Here is a 25,173-nt window from a genome sequence, read left to right as displayed (position 1 = left end):
CAGACTATACTGGAAGTGAATCGCTGGGTAGATAAGTGGTATGAAGTTTGGGCTTTGGTTTTGTGGAACATTGGTCCATCTTCTACAGGGAATGGGGGCTGGATAATTTGGAAGGTTTCTACCCCAGTAGCGTAGGGATCAATCTTCTCAGGGACAGGCAGGCCAGAGTAGTCAGGAGGTACTATTAGCAAAAGGGGAGGGAAGATAGAAGCACTCAGCATAAAATCAAGATGTTGAGAACAAAATTAATTTGGAAACCAAAGGATAGAAAGAGAAGACATATTTGAATGGCCTATACACTAATGCTAGGACTGATAACGCTGAAGAAAATGGTCGTGAGTACTTATGGATCAATTTCGTAACAGATAAAACACAAGACGAAGTACCAGTTGATGTCTGCTACAGGTCACCAAATTGCACTAAAGAATATGATGAACTCTTCCTTACGCACCTATCTATAATGCGTAGGAAAAAAAACTCTGCAATCATGGGGGATTTCATTTTGAGTGACATATCGGAGGTCTTCTGCTACCTGTACTAAAACATAATTGGAATATCTAAATAATGTAGAGGACAATTTCCGAATTCAAAACATGTTGCAACCAACGCAGAGAAATTCTATATTCGACCTTGTCCTAAATGATAGAGGAACTGATCACGGAACTAAAAGTTAACAGTACGATAGGTAAAAGTGATCATGATTCGATCACATTTATATTTGGCAAGCAGAACAAAGTGCAGACAAATAATATATATCCTTGATGCTTTAATAGGGCCAATTTTGCAAACCTGAAAACAACTATGAGCCAAATCAGCTGGGAGGAAGAATTCAATCAAAAATATGAATGATAATTGGGAATCATTTAACACAACCTTACCAGATGCTGGAAAAGCCACAATCCCACAACTAAGGAAGAAGGCTGTGGTTAAAAACAACAACCTGGTTTAGGGCAAGTAAATGTAGTTGTAAATAAATAAATAAATAAATAAATAAATAAAACAAAACGAATGGAAGAAACAGGAAGTTGATAGCAATGAATATAAATCAGAAGTTAAGAATTGTACAAAATTCATATGGGAAGCCAAGACAGAGGGAGAACTTTATAGTAAACAGAGTTAAGGACAATAAAGAGAAATTTTAAAACATATTAGGCACAAAAAGAATCCTCACAATGATATACATCCATTACTGCATAGAAATGATAGAATTATCATTAATAATGCAGAAAAGATAAGTGTTCAATAACTACTTTTGTTATTTGGGGGGGAAAGAAACTACTTAAGTTAGACATTTTTGAAACAGCACATCCAGATAACTTGCATGCAAGAGTTTTAAAAGATCTGCCTGAGGAGCTTGCTGGATCATTAATGTTGATTTTCAATAAGTATTGTAGCATTGGGGAAATTCCTGAAGACTGGAAGAAAGCTAATGTACCAATTTTTTTTAAAGAGTAAATGGAATGACCCAGGTAATTACAAGCCTCTCAGCTGTACATCCATCATGGGAAGTATAATGGAGAAGCTGATATAGGACTCGATAAATAATGAACTATAGGAGTGTTATGTAATTAATGCAAATCTGCATGGGTTTATGGAATATAGATCCTGTCAAACTAACTTGACATTTTTCTTTTGAGATAAGTTTGATTGGTATAGGTAATAGTGTTGATGCAATACATGCTTCTGTAAAGTGTTTGGCTTGATACCTCACAACACTTTGATTAAAAAACTAAATGATATAAAATAAACATAGCACACACTAAAGGGATTAAAAACTGGCTAACTGATAGGTTTAAAAATATAAATGTAAACAGAGCATCATCATCATTTGGGTGGGGCCGAGAGTTATGGAGACTCGGCTGGCTGAAGGTTTTGGAGTGCAGAAGGGGGCTGTGGGTTGAGGCAGGGGGTTGGGGTGCAGGGCGAGTGAGGTCTCTGGGCTGGGGGTGAGGGCTCTGGGGGGGAGGAATTTGGGGTGCAGTAGGATGCTCCAGGTTTGCGGGGGGCTCAGGGCTAGAACAGGGGTGTGGGCTTATCTTGGGCAGCTCCCAGTCAGTGGCGCAGTGTGGGAGCTAAGGCAGGCTGCCTGCCTGTCATGGCACTGCACTGCGTGCGCCCGGAAACAGCCAGCAGGTCTGGCTCCTAGGCAGGGGGTCAGGCAGCTCCACATGCCACTCTTGCCTGCAGACACCGCCCCCACCACCCCAGCTCTCATTGGCTGGTTCCCAGCTAATGGGAGTGAGGAGCCTGTGCTTGTGGTGGGAAGGCACGTGGAGCCCCGGGACCCCCCTGCTGAGGAGCCGGTCCTGCTGACCGCTTCCAGGGAGCAACGCGGTGCCAGCCAGGACAGGTAGGGACTAGCCTGCCTTAGCACTGCCAACCAAACCTTTAATGGCCCAGTTGGCGATACTAACTGGAGCTGCCAAGATCCCTTTTCAACTAGGTGTTACGATCGAAAACCGGACACTTGGTCACCCTACTTCCTATTCCTCCTTCTGGTTTAAGGAGAGGAAACAGGCAAATCAGGAGCTCTGGTGTTCCCTCAATTGCCGTTCAGGTGTGAAGCCTTCTATCTGAGCTGGGCTTCAAGGTATACCATTTCTACCTGATGTCAGTAAGCTGTTGGCTGAAGGACTAGAGCTTGATGACCGCAGAAACCCTGCAGACCTGCCTTCAAGACCCATGGGTCATGGTGGTCACATGTTTGCTTTTTACAAACATTCATTTATGAAAAATCTGTTTGTACATGGTGGATGCAAGGTCATGCCAGTGGGGTCAGAGTGGTGCCTTTTTCAAAATGGCTCAGTTTTGTCTAGTAGTGGACTGGGTACAAACCACACAAAAAGAGGACTGTCTGGTTTAAAACTGGACAAATAGCCTGCCCATATTCTGATGGATTTTGTGGACATCCATCTAACAGGAATTGGACCGTGGTCATTGACTCTTAACATAGGCCACTGACGACTTATTTCAGAGTAGCAGCTGTGTTAGTCTGTATTCGCTAAAAGAAAAGGAGTACTTGTGGCACCTTTGTTAGTCTCTAAGGTGCCACAAGTACTCCTTTTCTTTTTGAAGACTTATTGTTACTGAGTGGAACTGGTTTTGAACCTCTGGCCTGGAGATTACATGTTCAAGAATATAATCAATACCATGAACCATTCATCCAAATAATACATAGGAGTAAATAATTTTGCACTCTGGTTGCATAAAATTTATTTTGCCAATTAAAAAAATTACATTCAAACCAATCACCATTAAATGGAACATGGTATCAGAGCTAAATCTCTTAATACATCATCTTGAAAGGCACATAAAACCAAGATACGCTAATGCATTCCACTGAAGAAGTGGAAAGAGCTCAAATATTTTCTCTTACTCCTTTCAACAAAAAAACTTCTACTAACACAGTACATACATTTAAAAGAAAGTGTTTGTAGTTCAGAATTACTTTATTTTATCTAATTGAATCCTCTTAATACACACCTGTACTTGTTTAAACACACTGTTAAACCACTTAACTAGTCATATCTGTTCAGCACTTTAGAGTGTGTTGCCTTGGCTTGCTGAAATCTCAACAAAATTGAGGAAGCCACTAGTTTAACACACAGGGCCCAATCCTGCTCTCATGAAGTCAAGAGACCTTTTGTCATTAACTTCCCCACTAAGTAGATTGGGCACATGAATCTAACAAAAATATAAGTTCTGAATGTAGGCCTTAGCAGACATCAGTTCCTACTATCTATACTACTATCCCATAGCTCAATGAAACAAGGCCTCAGGTCTTCTGGAGTCAAATGTTACTTTCCTTAAAAAAAAAAGGGACAAGGAAAAATAATGTAAAAATTTACTAGGTTCTTTTGTAGAAATTAATTCAGAGATAATGCATTGAAGAAGAGACTGATCCTTGTTCGCTAAAACATAACCAGTAACCAGATATAATTAAAAATTATGGGCTAAAACAATGGGTGTAATTCTGCATGATATTCATGTCTGAAAGTGTTGACTAACTTATATAAAATACCAAAGTAACTAACTTGTTTCTGCATTATTGGCCTCTTAATCTTGTACATCAATTCAGGCAATGTACCACCACCACTATCTTCTATTTAATTATTTTTATTTATGTACCATTAAGCTCCGTTTTCATTACTTTTGTTGTGGAGAAAAAAAAAAGGATGAATCCATTGTATTTATGTAGTGCCATCATCTAATTTGCAATCCTCAGAAGACCCTTTTTTCCCCTACTGGAGACATCAAATGACAGTCTTTGACATTCTTTAAAAGCGCTTTTTATTTCTTTAATTAGGCGTTTCTAGCAGGACCTTCTTCATGAACTCTTAACGTTTTAATATACTTCTGCCTCACTACCCTGGCTGATTGTTTCAGAGTTTGTGCAGAACACATTCCTGAGCTGCAAGAAAGCTGCTTTCAATGCCTTTCATATTCTGCTATAATCCCTTGGTAATTACAAAGCCCCTCTCTACAACAATAGGCAAATCTGAGAGGAATTCTGTGGCTGTGCTTCACACACACACAACTGTACTAGAACATTTCAGCTAAATTTGCTTTCCAGGAGCCTCAAACTTATATAACAGTCCTGTGAAATGCCAAAACAGGGGGCTCAAAGGTTATGATGACAGTAATTGTGTCTATTTAACCAGTGTTTTGTAAAGCATAATTATGATAAAAGCTTTAGTTTAATAGTGGTTAAATCCTAACTATAAAAGCAAAGATGACATCTTAAAAATATGTATTTTATGGCTGTTAACCATTAATCATCTTTACTGATTTTTCTCCCATGGGATTTTTACTGCTCTTTTGTATGTCCTCCTTTAATTGTTTATCCACTGTACTTTTTACAGTACATGTATCTCTTTCTCTTCCCCTAATTAGGTGCTGTCAAAACAGAGTCCCTGACAGATGCTATTTAGTCAGACCAATCTGCACCTTTCTAATAACCGTACACATGTAACAAAAAGTTAGTCTTTAACTTCTGAGTACAAAAGCTCATCTATTCTTACCATTTTCTTTCTTATCTGCTGTTTCTTATTCTGCTGTTTCTTTCCCCCCTGCAAGATCCCCTCCACCTAAAAAGTCAAGAAATAAAGTTATTCATGTGTCTACATGTATTTTCTACATAGATTTCCTTAAAGCATTTATTCCTAATATAAACAAATGGTTTTAAGAATGTTCAAACAAATCACCAAAATATTGCAGTGGACTGTGTCTACAACTCAAGCCAAACCAAGGCTAGTACCTGCCTGCAAAATAGCTACCCTCTTTCGTGTCCCTCATCCTTTTCCTGGTGCTAAAAGGCTAAGAAAAAGCGATGCAGAACGGTACAAAGGTCAAGATCTGGGCAATGTCAGACAAAGGGCAGTGACGGGGAATATTCGGAGTCAAAGATCTTGCCAGCAGCCCCTTCTTTTAAAAAGGAATCATCAACTTGAAATCTAGTCCATTAAAAAAGAGAGCAAATTAAAAGTAGTTTCATTTACTGCACCAGCATGTAAGCCCCCTTCCGCTGTTTGTTGTCTTACCAGTATTTAATATATTTCTTTTGCATGTTGCTAGGTGAGAGACCCACACAAACAACGTGGGAAACGGATTTACTGGGTATACAGGGGAACCAGTGAAACGGAACTATTCACAGATTACTGCAACTGCACAAAGTAAAACAAAACAAAAATAGAGTCTCCCTCTAATCCCTTTCAGTTATAGTAATTTAGGGGTTACTTACAATAATAGATAAAAACTGTTCATAAGGACTGTGCATTTTAAATTTATTGTGCCCTCTAAAACAGGGGGTTGCTACCTCAACCTCTCTGATAATTATCTCTGCAGCTTTATAACAAAGGGAGAAAGGTGATTTTTCAATTGACCAGATCCCACATTATTTAATGCTCTATAGGTCAAAAGTAACACCTTTATCCTCCCCTTGGAAACTAACCAGAAACTAGCACCCATTAAAGAGTAATGGCGTTATGTCCTGTGGAAGCACTGCTTAATATGTGGTCAGCCACATTCTGTGCCAGTTTAAGGTTCCAAATTAACAAAGTGTGGCCCCATGCAGAGTGCATTGAAGTAGGAGGTGACCAAGGCATGGATAATGATAGTAAGGTCCACATCTGAAGGCAGAGGCTCTCTCCCCTGCCCCCAATCAGTGCTTGGTGAGGAAAAACAAGCAATCTTGGTCACAGAATTACTCAAGCATCCAGAAGCTGCCAGCGAGTGACTGTGACCCTTACAAGAATAATTAGCCAATGTCCTCTGAGTTGTATGCATCTTGAAATAAAGGAATATATAAATGTTTATTTATCAAGCATCCAAATCTAACATGACCATTTTGAAATATTTCCTAAACATCTATAATTAACCTGGTTCTGATTGCAGATATATGCTGCATTTATTGCATCCAGACATTTTGATAAGTCTGTGTTCCTGTGGGCTTCGCTGTAAGAACCTCATTGATGAGGACTTGAAACCATATACAAATGTAACCCTCCTGCCGGTTCAATTATCTAAGGGCGACTTCTGGAAACTTTACAAACAATACCAGCTCATGTCCCCACCCAGAAACTGGGGCCCCTTGGACAGTCCCTTGTGTGAGCACAGAGTCCGTTGTACAAAACCAAGAAAATTTTACTGGTGATGAAGGGAACACAGACTAAACACGGAAAAGCCACCAATAATAAATCTACAATATCTGTATATATCTATTAAGACAGACTCCCACCCCTCCAGGGTGTCTTAGCAATAGCCTTAACTTCATTCCCTCTCCCATGGTGTGATTATCCTATAAGGCAGTGTGTTCCTATAACAGCTACTTACTTCCCTTTCCTCTCCCCCACTTTGATGCAAATCCACTTGTAGTCCAGTGTTGGAGGAATCCAGGCAGGTCTGTCTCCGACCCCATGGAAATTTTGCCCGGTCTGCTGCAGGGACTCTACCACCTGACTTAGCTGAAGCGATTACAGAGTTGATTGCGAGGCAGAGGGACCCTAACCAGAGGAGGCTTCAGCAAAAGCCCTCTCTGTACCTTGTGCTGCCCGTGCACTACATCTTTGCAGTCTTCAAGGAGGGATCAATAGTATATAGGATTCTTTAACATAGTCCTTGCCCCCGGGGATGCACTTGCCCCCTCCTCTGAAGGGAGAAGCCCCCCTTGTCCTCCTTTTTCCTTAGCTTTATTCAGGCTCCACTATACACCTGCGCCACACTACATTATTTTGGTCAGGATGACTCCTTACCATACAGCGTCATGTCCTTTCATTTCCCAACCGGCAAAGTAGTGTTTTATTACCCCCAAACTCAAAATTAAACTGTTTTAACCAAGACAACCCAACGGATATGTGACAAAAATGCAAATGAGCCCCACCCATTCAGTTATTTCCCTTTGCTCACCAGTATATACCAACCAAGAGCTCCCTCCTCATGAAGCCTCTGTCCTGTCCCTGTTTACCATGAAGTAGCAATAGAAGACTCCCTATTCTCTAAAGCTTTAGGCCACCAAGAAAACAGAACGGATTAGGGCCAAAGTACTGAAAACATGATGTTCTGAGCAACCTTTGCCAGTGCCAGGACACCCAAATGCTAAAAAATATTTCCCAAGGTTAATGGGATAAAGGGGAAAAAATCAGTTTCAGGTGGGATAAAGTTAATGAAGAACAATGGAAGTGCGCTATTGAAGTGCCCAAGGTCAATCTCAATGAAAAGCGAAGAGCAAGTAATACCGGGAAGCTAAGAATGAGTTAAATGAACAACCACTGTACAAGGATTTTGCAGTAGCACATAATGGCTTTGTCTGCACAACTGAGCAAAGTCGCCTCGTAGTGGTTGGTCCTGAGTGAAGATAAAGGACCAACTACTACTGTAAGCAAAAGACTATCCCATTTAGTGCATGGGATAGTGAAAATGCATGCATTTTTTTGGAGATGAAAGGCCAGGATTCTTGTCCTGGCTCCCTGTGATTTAAATAATAATGCTGGCTGGCTGGCTGGACACATGGATTTCTTTATGACATGCCAAAGTTTTGTATTAAAACAATTGTTCCAATAACTAGAACAAGGATGAGCTGGTTAAGTTAATGCAGAATTTCCACCAAATTTCCATAGGGGGCAAATCATACATCTAAATTCATGCCGTGAGGTTGGATTTGCTTATAGAAGCTGGAATAATCTCAAGAGTACCAGAAACAGGACATTTTCCATTATGACCCAAACCCTGGAATGCTGTCCCCACATGTACCCAACCTCATTTGTAGCACCTTTCAAGATGTTTTTGTTAGAGCTGATTTTTTAAAATTAATTTATTTTGTATATTTGAAGATGAATTCTACAATATAGTGCTGAGAAGTTCAGCAGAATTTACTGTATGTTTTAGGGAGTTCTTGCTTTCCTTTTTGTAGTTAGTTTATTAGGCAATGTTTTACATGATGATATTGATAGTTATTTTTTCTAGACATGATAAAGTAAACATGAATAATAATTATTAGGAAGCTTCTGAGGCATGGAATTCTGTGGGAGAATGTAAAAGGGAGATCTATAGGAAAATATGTACAGTTTATTTTATATTTTTAGAAATGGTGAAAACTTAAAAAGCAAACAAACAAACAAAACCCTGTGGGGGCATTAAAACAATATATATAAAACCATTCTATAGTTTAAGGTAAACAGCAGTGTTGAATTTTTTCCTGCATGGTTCTTGTGCCTCACCAGAGTTTGGCATATCTTGGTGAACACAAATTGCATGAGAGAATTTACCTGGGAATTTCACATACACTTCAAATGCTTAGACCTCAAAATGGCTGTATATTTCTCATAAATAATTATGGCTGTCAAGTGATTTAAAAATTAAACACGATTAATTGCACCATTAAGCAATAATAGAATACCATTTATTTAAATATTTTGGATGTTTTCTACATTTTCAAATATATTAATTTCAGTTACAACACAGAATACATAGTGTACAGTGCTAACTTTATATTTATCTTTTATTACAAATATTTGCACTGTAAAAAACAAAAGAAATACTATTTTTCAATTCACCTCATATAAGTACTGTCGTGCAATCTCTTTATTCTGAAAGTGTAACTTAGAAATGTAGAATTTTTTTGGTAACATAACCGCACTCAAAAATAAAACAATGTAAAACTTTAGCACCTACAAGTCCACTCAGTCCTACCTCTTGTTCAGCCAATCTCTAAGACAAACAAGTTTGTTTACACTTCTGGGAGATACTGCTGCCTGCTTCTTATTTACAATGTCACCTGAAAGTGAGAACAGGCATTCACATGGCACTTTTGTAGCTGGCATTGCAAGGTATTTACATGCCAGATATGCTAAACATTTGTATGCCCCTTCATGCTTCGTCCACCATTCCAGACATGCTTCCATGCTAATGATGCTCATTAAAAAAATACATTAATTAAATTTGTGACTGAACTCTGTAGGGAAGAACTGTATGTCTGCTGTTCTGTTTTACCTGCATTCTGCCATATATTTCATGTTATAGCAGTCTCTGATGATATCCCAGCACATGTTTATTTCAACAACACTTTCACAGAAGATTTGACAAAACACAAAAGGTACCAATGTGAGATTTCTAAAAATAGCTACAGCACTCGACTCAAGGTTTAAGAATCTGAAGTGCCGTCCAAAATCTCAGAGGGACGAGGTGTGGAACATGCTTTCAGAAGTCTTAAAAGAGCAACACTCCAATGCGGAAACAAGAACCCAAACCACCAGAAAAGAAAATGAACCTTCTGCTGGTGGCATCTGACTCAGATGATGAAAATCAACATGCATTTGTCTGCACTGCTTTGGATCGCTATCGAGTGGAAACCATCATCTTGGATGCATGGATGCATGTCCTCCGGAACGATGGTTGAAGCATGGACAGACATTTGACTCTTTAGCGTATCTGGCACGTAAATATCTTGCAATGCCAGCTACAACAGTGTCATGAGAACACCTGTTCTCACTTTCAGATGACACTGTAAACAAGAAGCAGGCAGCATTATCTCCTGAAAATTGTACCCAGACTTGTCTGTATGAGTGATTGGCTGAAGTAGGACTGAGTTGACATGTAGGGTCTAAGGTTTTACATTATTTTATTTTTGAATCCCTTTTTTTGTACATAATTCTACATTTGTAAGTCAAATTTTCATGATAAAGAGATTGCACTACAGTATTTGTATTAGGTGAATTGAAAAATACTATTTCTTTTGTTTATCATTTTTACACTACAAATATGTCATAGAAATAATATAAAGTGAGCACTGTACAGTTTGTATTCTGTGTTGTAATAGAAATCAATATATTTGAAAATGTAGAAAAAAATCCAAAAATATTTAATACATTTCAATTGGTATTCTATTGTTTAACAGTGGATTAATCATAACTACTTTTTGATAATCGCGATTAATTTTTTTGAGTTAATCATGAGAATTAACTGCGATTAATCAACAGTCCTACAAAAATTAATTAAAGCAATTAAGTTTTCAACTTTAACATTTAGTCAAGATTAGTAAAAATACTAATTCCTTGTAAGCAACACTATTTTTTCTGTCTTTTCATAGTTTGGAAAAAAAAATGTAGAGGCAATTATGGGACAAATGCACACTTGAAAAACAAACAAACATATATTACATTGTATCAGAGCTTCATCTGCAAACCGTACACATAATAGACCTAAAAAGTCTGGGACAGATCTCTCCTGGATTTGCCATAAATGTATGTACAAGAGAAATAGGGTGAAATCCTGGCCCTTCTGAAGTCAATGGAAAAATTCCCATTCACTTTAATCTGACCAGAATTTTTCCCATATTTATTAATAAAAGCAGCACAATTAATACATGTACTGAGAAAACGTAGATCAAAGAACATTTGTTTCCATTAAGTCCAAGATTACTTCGGTAGCTGCATCTCAGTGGATGCTATGTAAAGTTAACAGATTCAATAGTACTAACTCACGTATTTAAAGTTAGTCATATGCTTAAGTACCTTGTTGAATCAGGGCGGAAAGCTTCTTGGAAAGTTGGGAAATTCTTTACATTGATCCACTCTTCCAGCAGCTTCACTCCTACTGATCCTAGGAAAAGTGGTTTTGTTTGTTTGTCTCACCTTTTTGAAACTACTTACCCTTCTCCTGAATAGATTAAATCAGTGTGCAACCTCATACACCTCAGAAAGCTAAGTTACTTGCTGCTGGATAGCATCCACTGAAAAGGTAAAAATCAATGGCAATCTGGTAATTTTTGCCAAATATTGTACAGTTGAATTTAGTACATCATGGTGCACAAGAGAATGGATCAATTTTTAATTTTATAACTTAACCTTTCTAAGAAAATTCCTCTGCTATACATAAGGAGATTTTTTTTATCCTTAAGTATTGTACTAAGTGCTATCTCTTGTTGTCTAGTTATTGGCAAGAGAGAAAACTATAATTTATAGTACTATAATTTATACACGTGTGATATTCAAAGTTAAATAAGTGTGTGCACAAACACAGACTCCTATGCACACACATACAAGGGTCTGTTTAGAACAGGATGCAAATTGCTAGTTTTATTTCCTTCTGTTACAATGTCTTTGATTTTTCTTCTAATTTTCTGTGCTCTTAGGAAACAGAAACCTGAAATCTGAAGGGAACAGAAAATATACAAATGCTATTACAGTACACATTTCCAAGCAGCAGGAAGTCAGGAATAAGTGTCAGAGATTGATCAGGATTTTATTCTATATATAAACAACTGCTATCAGATGTATACTATGACAAAAAGTCATACATGCACATGTTCTAATTTGTGACGAGTTTAGACTTTCAGAAAGGATAGATAGAGAATAAATTATTTAAAAGTTTAACTTGAAATGTAAAGCTTATCTCTAGAAAGGGAGTAACAACTGTATTTATTATATACATTTCCACTCCTGTAAGCAAGGAATGGATTTATGAATGCATATTAAAAAATGATATGTTTGTGTGAAATGAAGGTCTATGGACTTTCTAAATTGAGTAACTTCGCACACAAATTAAATACATACACCCAAAAGCATACCTCCATCTATACACACACACACGCACAATGAATATATGTGGGTGCACTATCAGACACACACCGTTACGTGTGACTTAGATTTCATGAGCATGTTTTTAGCCATTAATGTGTATGAACAGACTTCTAACTAGAGTTCTCTACACATACTTCATTCGCAGAACCAAGCTATTGTTATTACATAAAAACATGGGATCTTGGAACCTTTAAGAGCTTAGCCCATTTTATCGTATGCCTGTGTCTCAATGCATGCGTTCAACCATGTCCATACTGCAAAGAAAAGATTCAGTTTCCTCTCTTCCTGACCAATTAATACTAATACTGACTACATCATACAAAAAATAATATTACAGGGAGGGACGGTGAGCGTGGACCTGAAGAAAAAGTACCATAATAGATCTCTGGGCACTGGCACACAATAGCATCCCCTCATTTCCTGTTTCTTCTCCACTTACTGGTTGTCTCCTATAGCTTTTCTCGTTCATGTTAGAATTAAGTTGCATTGCACTATAGTTGGATTGATATTGCTTAACAGCCAAGGTTAACTTGTCTTCAAGTTTGCAGGTCCACATAGCTTGACATTATCAAAAGTTGTGGTTATTTATAGTACCATTTGCCAAAAGATTTTTTTTCCTTTTATTTTTATTTTTGCGGGGGGTGAGCCAGGAAGGGGGAGGGGTTGGTTGCTTGCGTGTTTTGAGAAAATTGTATTGCCCAAAATACAAAGGAGCAAAGTTCTTGGGATATGAGTTGAATTGTGGGAGAGGGAAGAGTAGGTGACAGAGAAACAAGAGTATGGTATCTAGATAGAAGAGACACACCATTATTCACATGACACATGAGGGGGTAGAGGGATAGCTCAGTGGTTTGAGCACTGGCCTGCTAAACCCTGGGTTGTGAGTTCAATTCTTGAGGGGGCCATTTGGAAATCTGGGGCAAAAATTGGGGATTGGTCCTGCTTTGAGCAGGGGGGGTTGGACTAGATGATCTCCTGAGGTCCCTTCCAACCCTGATATTCTATGATTCTATGACACCAGCTTTCCAGACAGGCTCCAGCTACTCAGTACTTAGATACTATGCTTCACAGAAGCCATTTTCAGGCTGTTAATTTTTGATGTATGGAAATACTGGTTTATACTATATTGTTTTTAGCCTGAAAAAGGTTCAATTTATATTTTATCATTACAATAAAGAACCCTATGATGTATGGTCCTGCTAGACTAAGACCACTTATTAGCTGGCAACAGTATAATAGAACTTCAGGTTAAAAAGGCCTCATCATGTGTTGCACTATCCCAGCATGGGACAACTTTTTCATACCATTACTGCTTAATTGTAGTATATGAGCAAGTCACAGATATAAAACAGTCATATGGCTCCAACAGACCTTTTTGAATCGAAAAGACATAGATATACAAAATCCATTATAATTTGCATGAGGCAAAGCCCTTTCGATCATAGATGTCATTTCCACAAACTCATTTTAACACTTGGAACATGTACAATATTTGAAAGCAACAATGCAGATGTGCTGGCTGTTACTATGACATTCTTCTGAGGCTGCCTCACACAATCATGTGAGAATTTGTCTTTCTAAAAGCATGTCTGTCACTGACAATTACTTTGATGCCCACCTCATACTTACAATTCCACTAACATGTCAACATATATTTCTCAAACCTTAGGATTCAAGAAAGAAGCTTAAGACTTGAATCACAGGAGTCAATTGTCTTCAAGTCCTAACGTGGACAAGTAGCTAGATGAATCTGAACTCAGATACCAAAAGTCACACAAGAATAAAAAAGGTGAACCCTAAATATGATAATTGTTCTAATAAAAGCATGGTTTGTTAATTTATTTCAAGCCAATGTCAAATCATACAGTGTTAGAGATATCTTTGGCTAACCAGCTCTTTAAGCACCCAGGCAACTTTGGAAAGAGGCTCTGTCTTGTACTGAGTTGTTAAACTGGACATTTTATTACAAATATATAATCAGGGCAATGAGGCTAACGCTCTACTTTTTCTCAGGAATACTTTAACTACAATATATGCAGGCAATAGGTACTTAAGTTTTAAGTCTAAGATGAAACCAAAATCTGTGCAAGTATTTTGTTAATCATTATTCATAGTGGAAATTCTTACTTGAGTTTTTTTTAAAGTTGATTTGAACTTTTGGCCTGCAGACCCAAAGGTAAACATTTTTCAAATTGAATCAAGCAACATCTACTTTTTAAATTAGATCATCAGCACCCTTATTAAAGTTGTCTATAAACTTGATATTTCTCTTGGGGTTACCTTATAAAAAAAGAAACACATGGTATTTAACAAGCAGTGACATCCTGCTGCATAGAAAGTATTAATGATTAATGTACCACACGATTAGGCCTCTTAAAATATTAGTAAGGTCCCCATCCTCTCCTCAAAAGAATACCAAATGAGTGCATTTTTAGCCCATTCAAAAACAAATTAGGTTAATAAAAAGAAATTAAATGCAAAAATATATTTTTTCTCCTAATACCTCCTCTTTCAACAGTGTAGTAAATAGGCAACATGAACTCAACCAAGCCAAATATTCACTTGAAGCATGTTCCTAACCCCCATTAATATGAATGAAAGTTAACCATGCACAAGAAGGAAAGGATACATTCTCTGTATGTTTATGATAACTTTGGAATCTTTGAATATTTCATTTTAATAAATATATTTTAAAAGATGTCTACTTCACGAGAACAAAGACTTCAGTTTCTGTTTTAGAATTACTGAGGCGCAAGATAAGACCAGGAAAGTTCACCCGGCCATGTATATTTTACTGCAAACATGTCATTTTAGACATCTTTCAAAGCTGTATCTGGAATATGAGAAGCAATCCTACTGAGGTATTGCTTGCCACTGTTCATTGACATATTCATGTAATGTAAACATCAAAACCAAAGAACCTTTTTTTAAAAAAAATTGAACCCAAAAAAGGCACTTACAGATTTTAGCTTATATAAAACTATCAGCTTGCTCCATTTTGTTATTCTAGAATTTCAGTGTTTAGGAGGAAACTTGAGTAACCTACTCATAATGGAATTCTTACTACTAAGATCTTAACTCCTGTTGGGTCATCACTAATGTAGATTTAGTTTATTTGATTTTTTGTCCGTGTCAGTCTAGTGGAATACGGAAATCAAACAGCACTGGCATTACATTAAGGAGATATTAAGTTGAGAAAAAAGCTTAATCTCCACTAAAACAGACAAGGGAGTTTTTGAAATCCTTCAAATGAAGGATCTGGGAGCACAATTTCCATTGACTTTCAATAGGAATTATGTTCTTAAATACCTCAGATGCTTTTGAAAATATCTTCCCCTTAAAGGTAAATTTAAATACTTACCTGTACTGTCAAAATAATTAAATCCTGCTTAAGACACACTTATTTTTATTATCTTGAAAATATGCAAAAAACTTTCATCTATGGAGAATCATACTGTGTTGGTGAACATGTGGAAATAAAGTAAGATACACAAGTAATCACTTTGGGGTTTGTGTCAATTCAATACAAAGAGCCTAAATCTAATAGTTGATTTCACTCTATATGGTGGGGGGGGAGAAGTCACATGTATTTTGGCGCCACTGTTTATAAACACTTAAAGTCACCTACATTTGTATTAAAAATAGCATACATGCAAAATTTCAGAAATATCATGATAACGCTGGAAACTACAACTATTATGCATGGGGAATATTTAAGCTTCTTCGCTATATATATATATATATATATGTATGTATGTATTTTAAAAACAGAAGGCAAATCTCAGAATTAGATAATATATGTAAAAATAAATGCTAATGTCTTCTACTATAATACACAGAGTAATACAGTGTATGAGACAGTCCACAAACTTTATAACTGCCATATCAAAGTTTATTAAACTTGTATTTCCTTACTTTCTTAAGCATCTACTAGTGTATCAGTTCCAACAATATTTTGGCAGCCTGAAATTGCACTATTCTGACCTTGACATTAGTATTCAACAGCACTGATGAAAGAATGACAGCTTCTCCATCCTAGTGGGTGATCTTGCAAGCTTTTACCTTCATGACTATGGAGTTTCTGTCAAATGTGCTTCCAGCTGAATGATCACACTCTTTTGAATTATGAAGTGGCTGCAAACTGTGCTAATTGGGTCCATAGTGATGTCACTCATAAGGATTAAACAACCTTAATATTCTTAAAGGTTATATAAATATAGGTAATCTTACTACATATTATCTGTAGTGTATACTCAATTTGGAAGAACCGATTACACTAGTCACAGAATACAAGTTAATTATTTTAAATTTGAAAATCTGAAATATCAGGGAGGAAAAAATACAGGACTAAATAACTAACAACAGTATTCTTTTAGGGTATGTATTCACTGCAGAGTTAGCTTGGCCTGTTACCAAAGTGTTCCCCCTAACGCTCTCCTGCGCATGGCCACACCCAGCCTGGGTCAGCTCTGAGTATGGGATCGAGCTAATAGTTCCACTTTCATTCTTTGCAGTGAACACACTTGCTATATCACCCAAGTGCTCATAGTCCTCCAGTACCTTTCCACAATTCACCCCATGTGTCCAAAGAGCAGACAAGTTTTCTGACAATGAAATGGGAAAGAAACAAGAGGGGTTCAGCTTACTGTAGCACAAAGAACCATGGGATTACATCCAGAAATCCCAGTGATATACATGGGACAGTACAGCAGCAGTGAGGACCTGGTAACTCAGGGATGGTTTTGTAGTGTGGCTGCTCACACCTAGACTAAGCTAACCTGACTGCTCAGACCCGAGAGCTGATCACCAGGGATAACTCTGCAGTGAAGACATACTTTTAACCTCTAGCTTTTAGGGTATTTCCAGTTGGCAGAATTTATATAGAAAAGGAATGTAGAGAACTAAACTTCACACCTGGATATTTTGGATACCTTATTCACCAAACCATACTGTTAGTTAAAAGCTGAGAAATCCTTTCCCTAATGAAAAAAAGGTACATGAGGGGAGGAGGAGGGAAGAAATGGAGAGCATGTACACCAAATTGAGGGATATATTGTAAATGTTCACTATGTTGAGTCTTGCTCATATGCATAGCTTAAGTTGACCCCCAAATCTCAGTCTGGGAATTAATTTTCTCTCAGGAATTACTAGGAGGAAGTCTTGGAATGTTCCTCCCCCTTTTCTCCCACCCCTTACTCTTGAACAAAAATTATTATTAGGATCTGGTGCATGTCTCATGTGAAAAATATCTCAAGATTGCAGAAGGCAAGCACTAGTGGAAATAAGGTCATGTTCTGCTCATCCATGAAAGATGAAACTTTTGAAACGCTGCCTTCCTCCCTCCCACTACAGAAAAATATATATTAAATAAAAGCTGCATGCATTAGGGAATGGGAAGTTGCACTAGAAAGCTGTAATGAAGCGTCGCCATTGTGGTAGCTCTTTTCTAAGGAACATAATTTTTTTTTTCTGAAGTAGTACTTTTTAAGATAAAATAACATACTACAGTGTATATTCTCCCCTTGATGCCTAAGCAGATATCTTATTAGCATTAATGATGGGAACATTTTCCCTTAATCTCTGCCTGTGAACGTACTACTAATTTGAGTCAAATTCTGCCTCCTCTACTCATTGCTCAGCACCTTATTCTGCAAGAAATCAAACTGAAATCACATTAGATCAATAGAACTGTTTGTTGTTAAGTACACATTAATGTAAATAAGGCAGGCAAGCCTTGGTTTCTCTATGTCCCTTGCTTTCCAGGGTACACCATCTAGAACAATAGGGGCCAACTCCATTGGGTGCTCCGGGGCTGGGGCACCCACAGGGAAAAATTAGTGGGTGCTCTGCACCCATCGGCAGCCAACCTCCCCTCCCCCTTTGCCCCACCACTTCCTCCTCTCCGTCCCCCCCTCCCGAGTGAGCCATGTCCCTGCTCCTTTGCCTACCTCCGAGCATTTCCTGCCCAGCCACCGCCAAACAGCTGTTTGGCAGCGTTAGCATGCTCCGGGGGGTGGGGAGGGAGGAGTGGGAATGTGGTGTGCTCAGGGGAGGAGGCAGGGAAGAGGTAGGGTCGGGCTGGGGATTTGGGGAAGGAGTTGGAATATTGGCAGGGAGGGGGCGGAGTTGGGGCAGAGACTTTGGGGAAGAGGTGGGACGGGGTGGGGCCTCATGGAAGGGGTGGAGTGGTGGCAGGACTGGGGGCAGAGGGAGGGTCGAGCATCCATGGGAAAGTCGGCACCTATGTATAGAACTTCATGTACATTCTGATTTGTTACTGACTAGAATTCTAAGACTATAAGAATGGCTATGCAGGGTCAGATCAAATGTCCATCTCTAGCCCAATATCCTGTCTTCTAACCGTGGCCAATGCCAAGCTCTTCAGAGAGAATGAACAGAACAGGCAATCACCAAGTGGCAATCACCATCCCATCACCTATTCCCAGCTTCTGACAAACAGAGGCGAGGGACACCCTGCACATCCTGGATAGTAGCCATTGATGGACCTATCCTCCATGAACTTATCTAGCTCAAATTATGTGTTGAGCAAGACTCAATATTCAGGCTATGACTCTTGCAAAAAGTGCATGTCTCAAATTATTTCACAGCTTTTAAAACGTTCCTGGAAGGGAGTTTGAATCTCTGAGAGCTGCAATAAGATCATCTATGGAACTATTTATCGTAATTACTCAGCTAGATTGGATTCCACATTACAGCAGCATCACAAATAATTTTGCATAATTGGTAGTTCATAGTCTGAAGAGATGAAAATGCATACTACATATGTCACAATGTAAAGAAAGGCCACACCCAATATTATCTCAAATACATACTTTTGCATCAATAATATTGTTTTACCCATTAGCATCTGTGTGGCATCAATAGCCCCCTTCCAGAGCAGAAGAAAAAAACCTCTTTTCATATTTCAGAAGGATAAACAAAGAAGCCTAGGAGAAAGACTAAATATTAAATAATCATCCATCACAGTGAGAGACACTGCCACCCAGGTATAATAGGAAATATACACAACAGAACTTTTCTGTTTATCCAGCTGTGAAGGTAATGTCTGAAGAGTTATCAGAATCTTAATTCTAAGAGAAGGAAAATTCTCATTGTCTTAAAAAAAGGGAGGAGAGACTGGAGGTAAGAATATATGGACTAAAAAGTTAGCTCATCTCTGAATCTCTCTTTCCTCTTTGGCTCATTTTTGGGACAGTAAACATAATTAATTCCACTACTTCTCATTTTCTATCATTTATATTAAGTGATTGGAAACACAGATTGCATTTAGTCCTAACAGTGCTATAGTTCTAAAGGTTAACTCTATAAGATTCACTTACATTAAGAAAATGTTCTTCACATCATATTAGTCTCTCTTTCTCTATACAATAATCAGCATTGAGTTTTTCCCTTATTATCTCAATGAGATGGCTTGATAACTGGATAATTTGTTAATGACATAATTGCTTCTTATAAAATCTATCAAATCTGCAAACCCGTAATTGATGCTTTCTGCAGCTGATTTTGAAACTGAGACTCTTAAGAGATTATATTGATTAGGGGAAAAGAGCCAGATGTTGCTCTCATTGAAACTGTGGATGGAAAACAACATCACTGCACTGATGGAAATGTAACTAGTTTAATAAAGTATGCCAGAGGTTTCATATTTATTGAAAGGTTTTGCTAGCAAATTTAAAGGATAGATTTTCATTTCTGTTTAAATAACTGAATTAGAATCATACTCCATTTTGAAAACCTGTGATTAGATCATGGCATGAACAGTTTTACAGCTACTTTAAGGCATGTGTTTTCAACATATATATTCTGGCAACGAGGAAGTGGCAAAACACAGATTAAAACAGCAATAACAATTTGCAACTGGCTACTAATGGAGTTGGGTAGTTTGTTGTGTGTGTTAGCTTCCCAGTGGTTTGATTCAGGCAGTTGGTTAACAAATCAATAAACTAGTATATATCTCAGATTTTGTTGGTAAAATATCCCATCTAAGAGTTCCACCTCCAATCTACGCCCACTGTAGACTCCTCTGAGTATTAAACTGAACAGAAAACACATAATAGGACTTGATGTTGTAAACTACATTTCTTAACCTTTAGAGGGCTAATGATCAGCTTCCTTGTCATGCTTTTTCTTTCCCACAGTGCAAATGATAAGACTGCCCGACATCTGATTACTAGTAGTATTTGCTGTATGTTCATGTGATAATTACTACTCCAGTCAAATGCTTGCTTGTTATGTCTTTATTTAGCAAAGTTATAGTTGGACGAGTTTTTAGGGGAGCAGCAACTATACTTTAAAAGTAAAATAACAGATGCTCTCAATGATTTCATTCAGCATATAATATAAAGAGACAAATACCATTAAAACTAATGTTCAATAATTTTGTAGTAAGAGTCTGCAACAGTCAGTGCAGCTAAAAGTTATGTAACCAGAACCAGACTATTTAGAAAAAGCTTTTTTATTTAAGTGGTTGCTTTCAAATTACACTAGGACAAAACCAATTTTATTCTTAAACTACAGTAAGATTGTAAGTCTATTCCACAAACTAAATAGATTTCAATAGAGCCTATTTATGAGCTATGCATAAATGCATAAAGTGCTTTACAAGTACTGGACTGTATTATGCTTTGATTTTCTACTGCACTGCTGTCTTAAAGCTAAGCAATAAAATACATGGAAATAAGGACTGATTTATATTTTTTCAAATTGCTTGAAATCAAGATGATGACTTTAAAACCAGAAGGGACGATTATGATCACGTAGTCTGACCTACTGCATAACACAGACCACAGGATTTCACCCTTTGGTTCCTGTTTCAAGTCCATAACTTCAGGCTGAACTGGAGCTTATCTTTCAAGGCAACATCCAATCTTGATTTGAATATTCTCAATGTTGGAGAATTTACCACATCAATTGGGTAATCGGTTACCTATCATAACTGATAAAAATGATGTCTTATTTCCAATTTCAATTGTTAATCCAGTTTCTTGTATTAATATAGCCAACTATTCTGTTGGCCCGTCTACCCACAGCATTGCACCGGATCTTGCATTCAGCTGGTTCCCTAGAATGACTCCTATGCCCTTTTCAGAGTCAGTTTATAGAATACAGTCCATGTTAGAAATATAGTATGTTGTCTTTGTCCTTGACAATAAATGATGATAAGCTATTCTATTTATATTGTAATAATAAAAAAGAGTGAACTAAAGCAAAACTATAATGATTTAGTGAATAAGCTGGTGGTTTGATCAAACATATCAAGATTTTGATATCTGCCAGAAAATTCTTTCTGCTAACAATTTCAATTTAAAATACGTTTTAACCAAACTTCCAAGTAAGAACAACCTTTAACTGTGCAGGACTTAGGATCTGGTTCCAAAGTGTATGGCTTGGACTTATCTACTTTTAACAAAGAGAAATGCCGCCTGCCCACTTCAACAGGCAGGGAAACTTGATGGGGCAGGTGGTGTAAGTGGACAGCTCCAGCAGCAAGGGGGGGAAACAGTCACTGAGGGACACCAGGTAGCTCCTCCCCCACCTCTTGAAGTCTCAGACATGCATTGGCTAGTTGTGCAGGGGGTGGAGGGAGGAGGAACAGTGCTTACTGGCCAGCGTTTCTCAGCTTCCAGGATTTAACCTAGTGCAGGGGCCACATGCAACTTCTTTCAGCATCCCCACTCTATCCACCCTTAACTAGGTATGGGAATCTGGCCTCACATATGCTACAGGTCTAACAGATTGCCTACTTATGGGTCAGGAAGGATTTTTTCTCTCCCATGGGCCAAATGGCAGAGGACAGGCAGTTTTTCCCCTTCCCCATAGCACCTTCAAGCCACAGTGTTTTATGTAGGAATGCACTTAGTAAATGAGGTACTTGGCTGAGTTGTTAAATTGTTGCAACTTGCAGTGGGTTTCCAGTGCAGTTAAAATGATAAAATCAATGGTTCCCAGAAGTAAAAGAAGTAGGGTTTTGACAATGGACCTTGGGCTCACGGGATAGGGTGAGACTTTGTGGAAAAAGGTCATAGAATCATAGAATATCAGGGTTGGAAGGGACCTCAGGAGGTCGTCTAGTCCAACCCCCTGCTCAAAGCAGGACCAATCCCCAACTAAATCATCCCAGCCAGGCCTTTGTCAAGCCTGACCTTAAAAACTTCTAAGGAAGGAGATTCTACCACCTCCCTAGGTAACCCATTCCAGTGTTTCACCACCCTCCTAGTGAAAAAGTTTTTCCTAATATCCAACCGAAACCTCCTCACTGCAACTTGAGACCATTACTCCTTGTTCTGTCATCTGCTACCACTGAGAACAGTTGAGATCCATCCTCTTTGGAACCCCCTTTCAGGTAGTTGAAAGCAACGGTCAAATCCCCCCTCATTCTTCTCTTCTGCAGACTAAACAATCCCAGTTCCCTCAGCCTCTCCTCATAAGTCATGTCTTCCAGTCCCCTAATAATTTTTGTTGCCCTCCACTGGACATTTTCCAATTTTTCCACATCCTTCTTGTAGCGTGGAGCCCCAAACTGGACACAGTACTCCAGATGAGGCTTCACCAATGTCAAATAGAGGCGAACGATCACGTCCCTCGATCTGCTGGCAATGCCCCTACTTATACATCCCAAAATGCCATTGGCCTTCTTGGCAACAACAGCTCACTGTTGATCATATCCAGCTTCTTGTCCACTGTAACCCCTAGGTCCTTTTCTTCAGAACTGCTGCCTAGCCATTCGGTCCCTAGTCTGTAGTGGTGCATGGGATTCTTCCATCCTAAGTGCAGGACTCTGCACTTGTCCATCTTGAACCTCATCAGATTTCTTTTGGCCCAATCCTCTAATTTGTCTAGGGCCCTCTGTATCCTATCCCTACCCTCCAGCATATCTACCTCTCCTCCCAGTTTAGTGTCATCTTCAAACTTCCTGAGGGTGCAATCTGCACCATCCTCCAAATCATTAATGAAGATATTGAACAAAACCGGCCCCAGGACCGACCCCTGGGGCACTCCACTTGACACTGGCTGCAAACTAGACATGGAACTATTGATCACTACCCGTTGAGCCCAACAATCTAGCCAACTTTCTATCCACCTTATCGTCCATTCATCCAGCCCATACTTCTTTAACTTGCTGGCAAGAATACTGTGGGGGGACCGTGTGAAAAGCTTTGCTAAAGTCAAGGAACAACACTTCCACTGCTTTCCCTTCATCCACAGAGCCAGTTATCTCGTCATAGAAGGCAATTAGATTACTCAGGCATGACTTGCCCCTGGTGAATCCACGCTGACTGTTCCTGATCATTTTCCTCTCCTCTAATTGCTTCAGAATTGATTCCTTGAGGATCTGCTCCATGATTTTTCCAGGGACTGAGGTGAGGCTGACTGGCCTGTAGTTCCCAGGATCCTCCTTCTATCCTTTTTTAAAGATGGGCACTACATTAGCCTTTTTCCAGGCATCTGGGACCTCCCCCGATCGCGATGAGTTTTCAAAGATAATGGCCAATGGCTCTGCAATCACATCCGCCAACTCCTTTGCACTCTCAGATGCAGCGCATCCAGCCCCATGGATTTGTGCTCGTCCAGCTTTTCTAAATAGTCCTGAACCACTTCTTTCTTCACAGAGGGCTAGTCACCTCCTCCCCATGCTGTGCTGCCCAGTGCAGCAGTCTGGGAGCTGACCTTGTTCGTGAAGACAGAGGCAAAAAAAGCATTGAGTTCATTAGCTTTTTCCACATCCTCTGACACTAGGTTGCCTCCCTCATTTAGTAAGGGGCCCATACTTCCCTTGACCTTCTTCTTGTTGCTAACATACCTGAAGAAACCCTTCTTGTTACTCTTAACATCTCTTGCTAGCTGCTCCTCCAGGTGTGATTTGGCTTTCCTGATTTGACTCCTTCATGCCCGAGCAATATTTTATTCTCTTCCCTGGTCATTTGTCCAGTCTTCCACTTCTTGTAAGCCTCTTTTTTGTGTTTAAGATCAGCAAGGATTTCACTGTTAAGCCAAGCTGGTCGCCTGACATATTTACTATTCTTTCTACACATCGGGATGGTTTGTCCCTGTAACCTCAATAAGGATTCTTTAAAATACAGCCAGCTCCTCCGGACTCCTTTCCCCCTCATGTTATTCTTCCAGGGGATCCTTCCCATCAGTTCCCTGAGGTTGTCAAAGTTTGCTTTTCTGAAGTCCAGGGTCCGTATTCTGATGCTCTCCTTTCTTCCCTGTGTCAGGATCCTGAACACCACCATCTCATCGTCACTGCCTCCCAGGTTCCCATCCACTTTTGCTTCCCCTGCTAATTCTTCCCGGTTTGTGAGCAGCAGGTCAAGAAGAGCTCCGCCCCTAGTTGGTTCCTCCAGCACATACACCAGGAAATTGTCCCCTACAGTTTCCAAAAACTTCCTGGATTGTCTGTGCACCACTGTATTGCTCTCCCAGCAGATATCAGGGTGATTGAAGTCTCCCATAAGAACCAGGGCCTACGATCTAGTAACTTCCGTTAGTTGCCGGAAGAAAGCCTCGTCCACCTCATCCCCCTGATCCGGTGGTTGATAGCAGATTCCCACCATGACATCACCCTTGTTGCTCATGCTTCTAAACTTAATCCAGAGACGCTCAGGTTTTTCTGCAGTTTCATACCGGAGCTCTGAGCAGTCATACTGCTCTCTTACATACAGTGCAACTCTCCCACTTTTTCTGCCCTGCCTGTCCTTCCTGAACAGTTTATAACCATCCATGACAGTACTCCAGTCATGTGAGTTATCCCACCAAGTCTCTGTTATTCTAATCACATACACCCTTCTGCATCCTCTGTCCCCTTCGTGGGGGTGGGCTGTAAGACTCAGAGCAAGATGAGTCACGGAGGTTAGGCTGAGGAGAGCCTACCCTGAGTTATGGATTATATGGTAAGAGTCCTGTAGCCCTCACACTGTAACCAATCAAATGTCTGGTATAGGAGAGTATGGTGGCGATGGGTGGGTAGCTCTTCTCTACTGTGTTTAAGTTTAATAAAAGTTGTGCCCTGATGCTTAAAATCCATCCATGTGTCTGCCTCATTTTGCCACTGTGTCTTTGTCAAACCAGTTTGTAC

The 25,173-nt window shown here is 39.1% G+C and overlaps 1 protein-coding gene across 31 annotated transcripts in view; it reads right to left on the bottom strand.

Annotated features, from left to right (window-relative positions):
• Positions 1-25,173, bottom strand: part of TENM3 (teneurin transmembrane protein 3) — a 2,195,833-nt gene that overhangs the window by 1,362,342 nt on the left and 808,318 nt on the right. For all 31 annotated transcript variants that reach the window (XM_073341694.1, XM_073341703.1, XM_073341702.1 and 28 more), the window contains one exon: positions 5,022-5,087. The gene's annotated coding sequence lies outside the window, so the exon portion shown is untranslated. The remainder of the gene's footprint in view (positions 1-5,021; positions 5,088-25,173) is intronic.

This window comes from Lepidochelys kempii, chromosome 4 (genome assembly GCF_965140265.1).
Source record: "Lepidochelys kempii isolate rLepKem1 chromosome 4, rLepKem1.hap2, whole genome shotgun sequence".
Taxonomy (NCBI): Eukaryota; Metazoa; Chordata; order Testudines; family Cheloniidae; genus Lepidochelys; species Lepidochelys kempii.
Note: the sequence above shows the minus strand (reverse complement) of the source record. Positions and strands in the feature narration are given on the sequence as shown.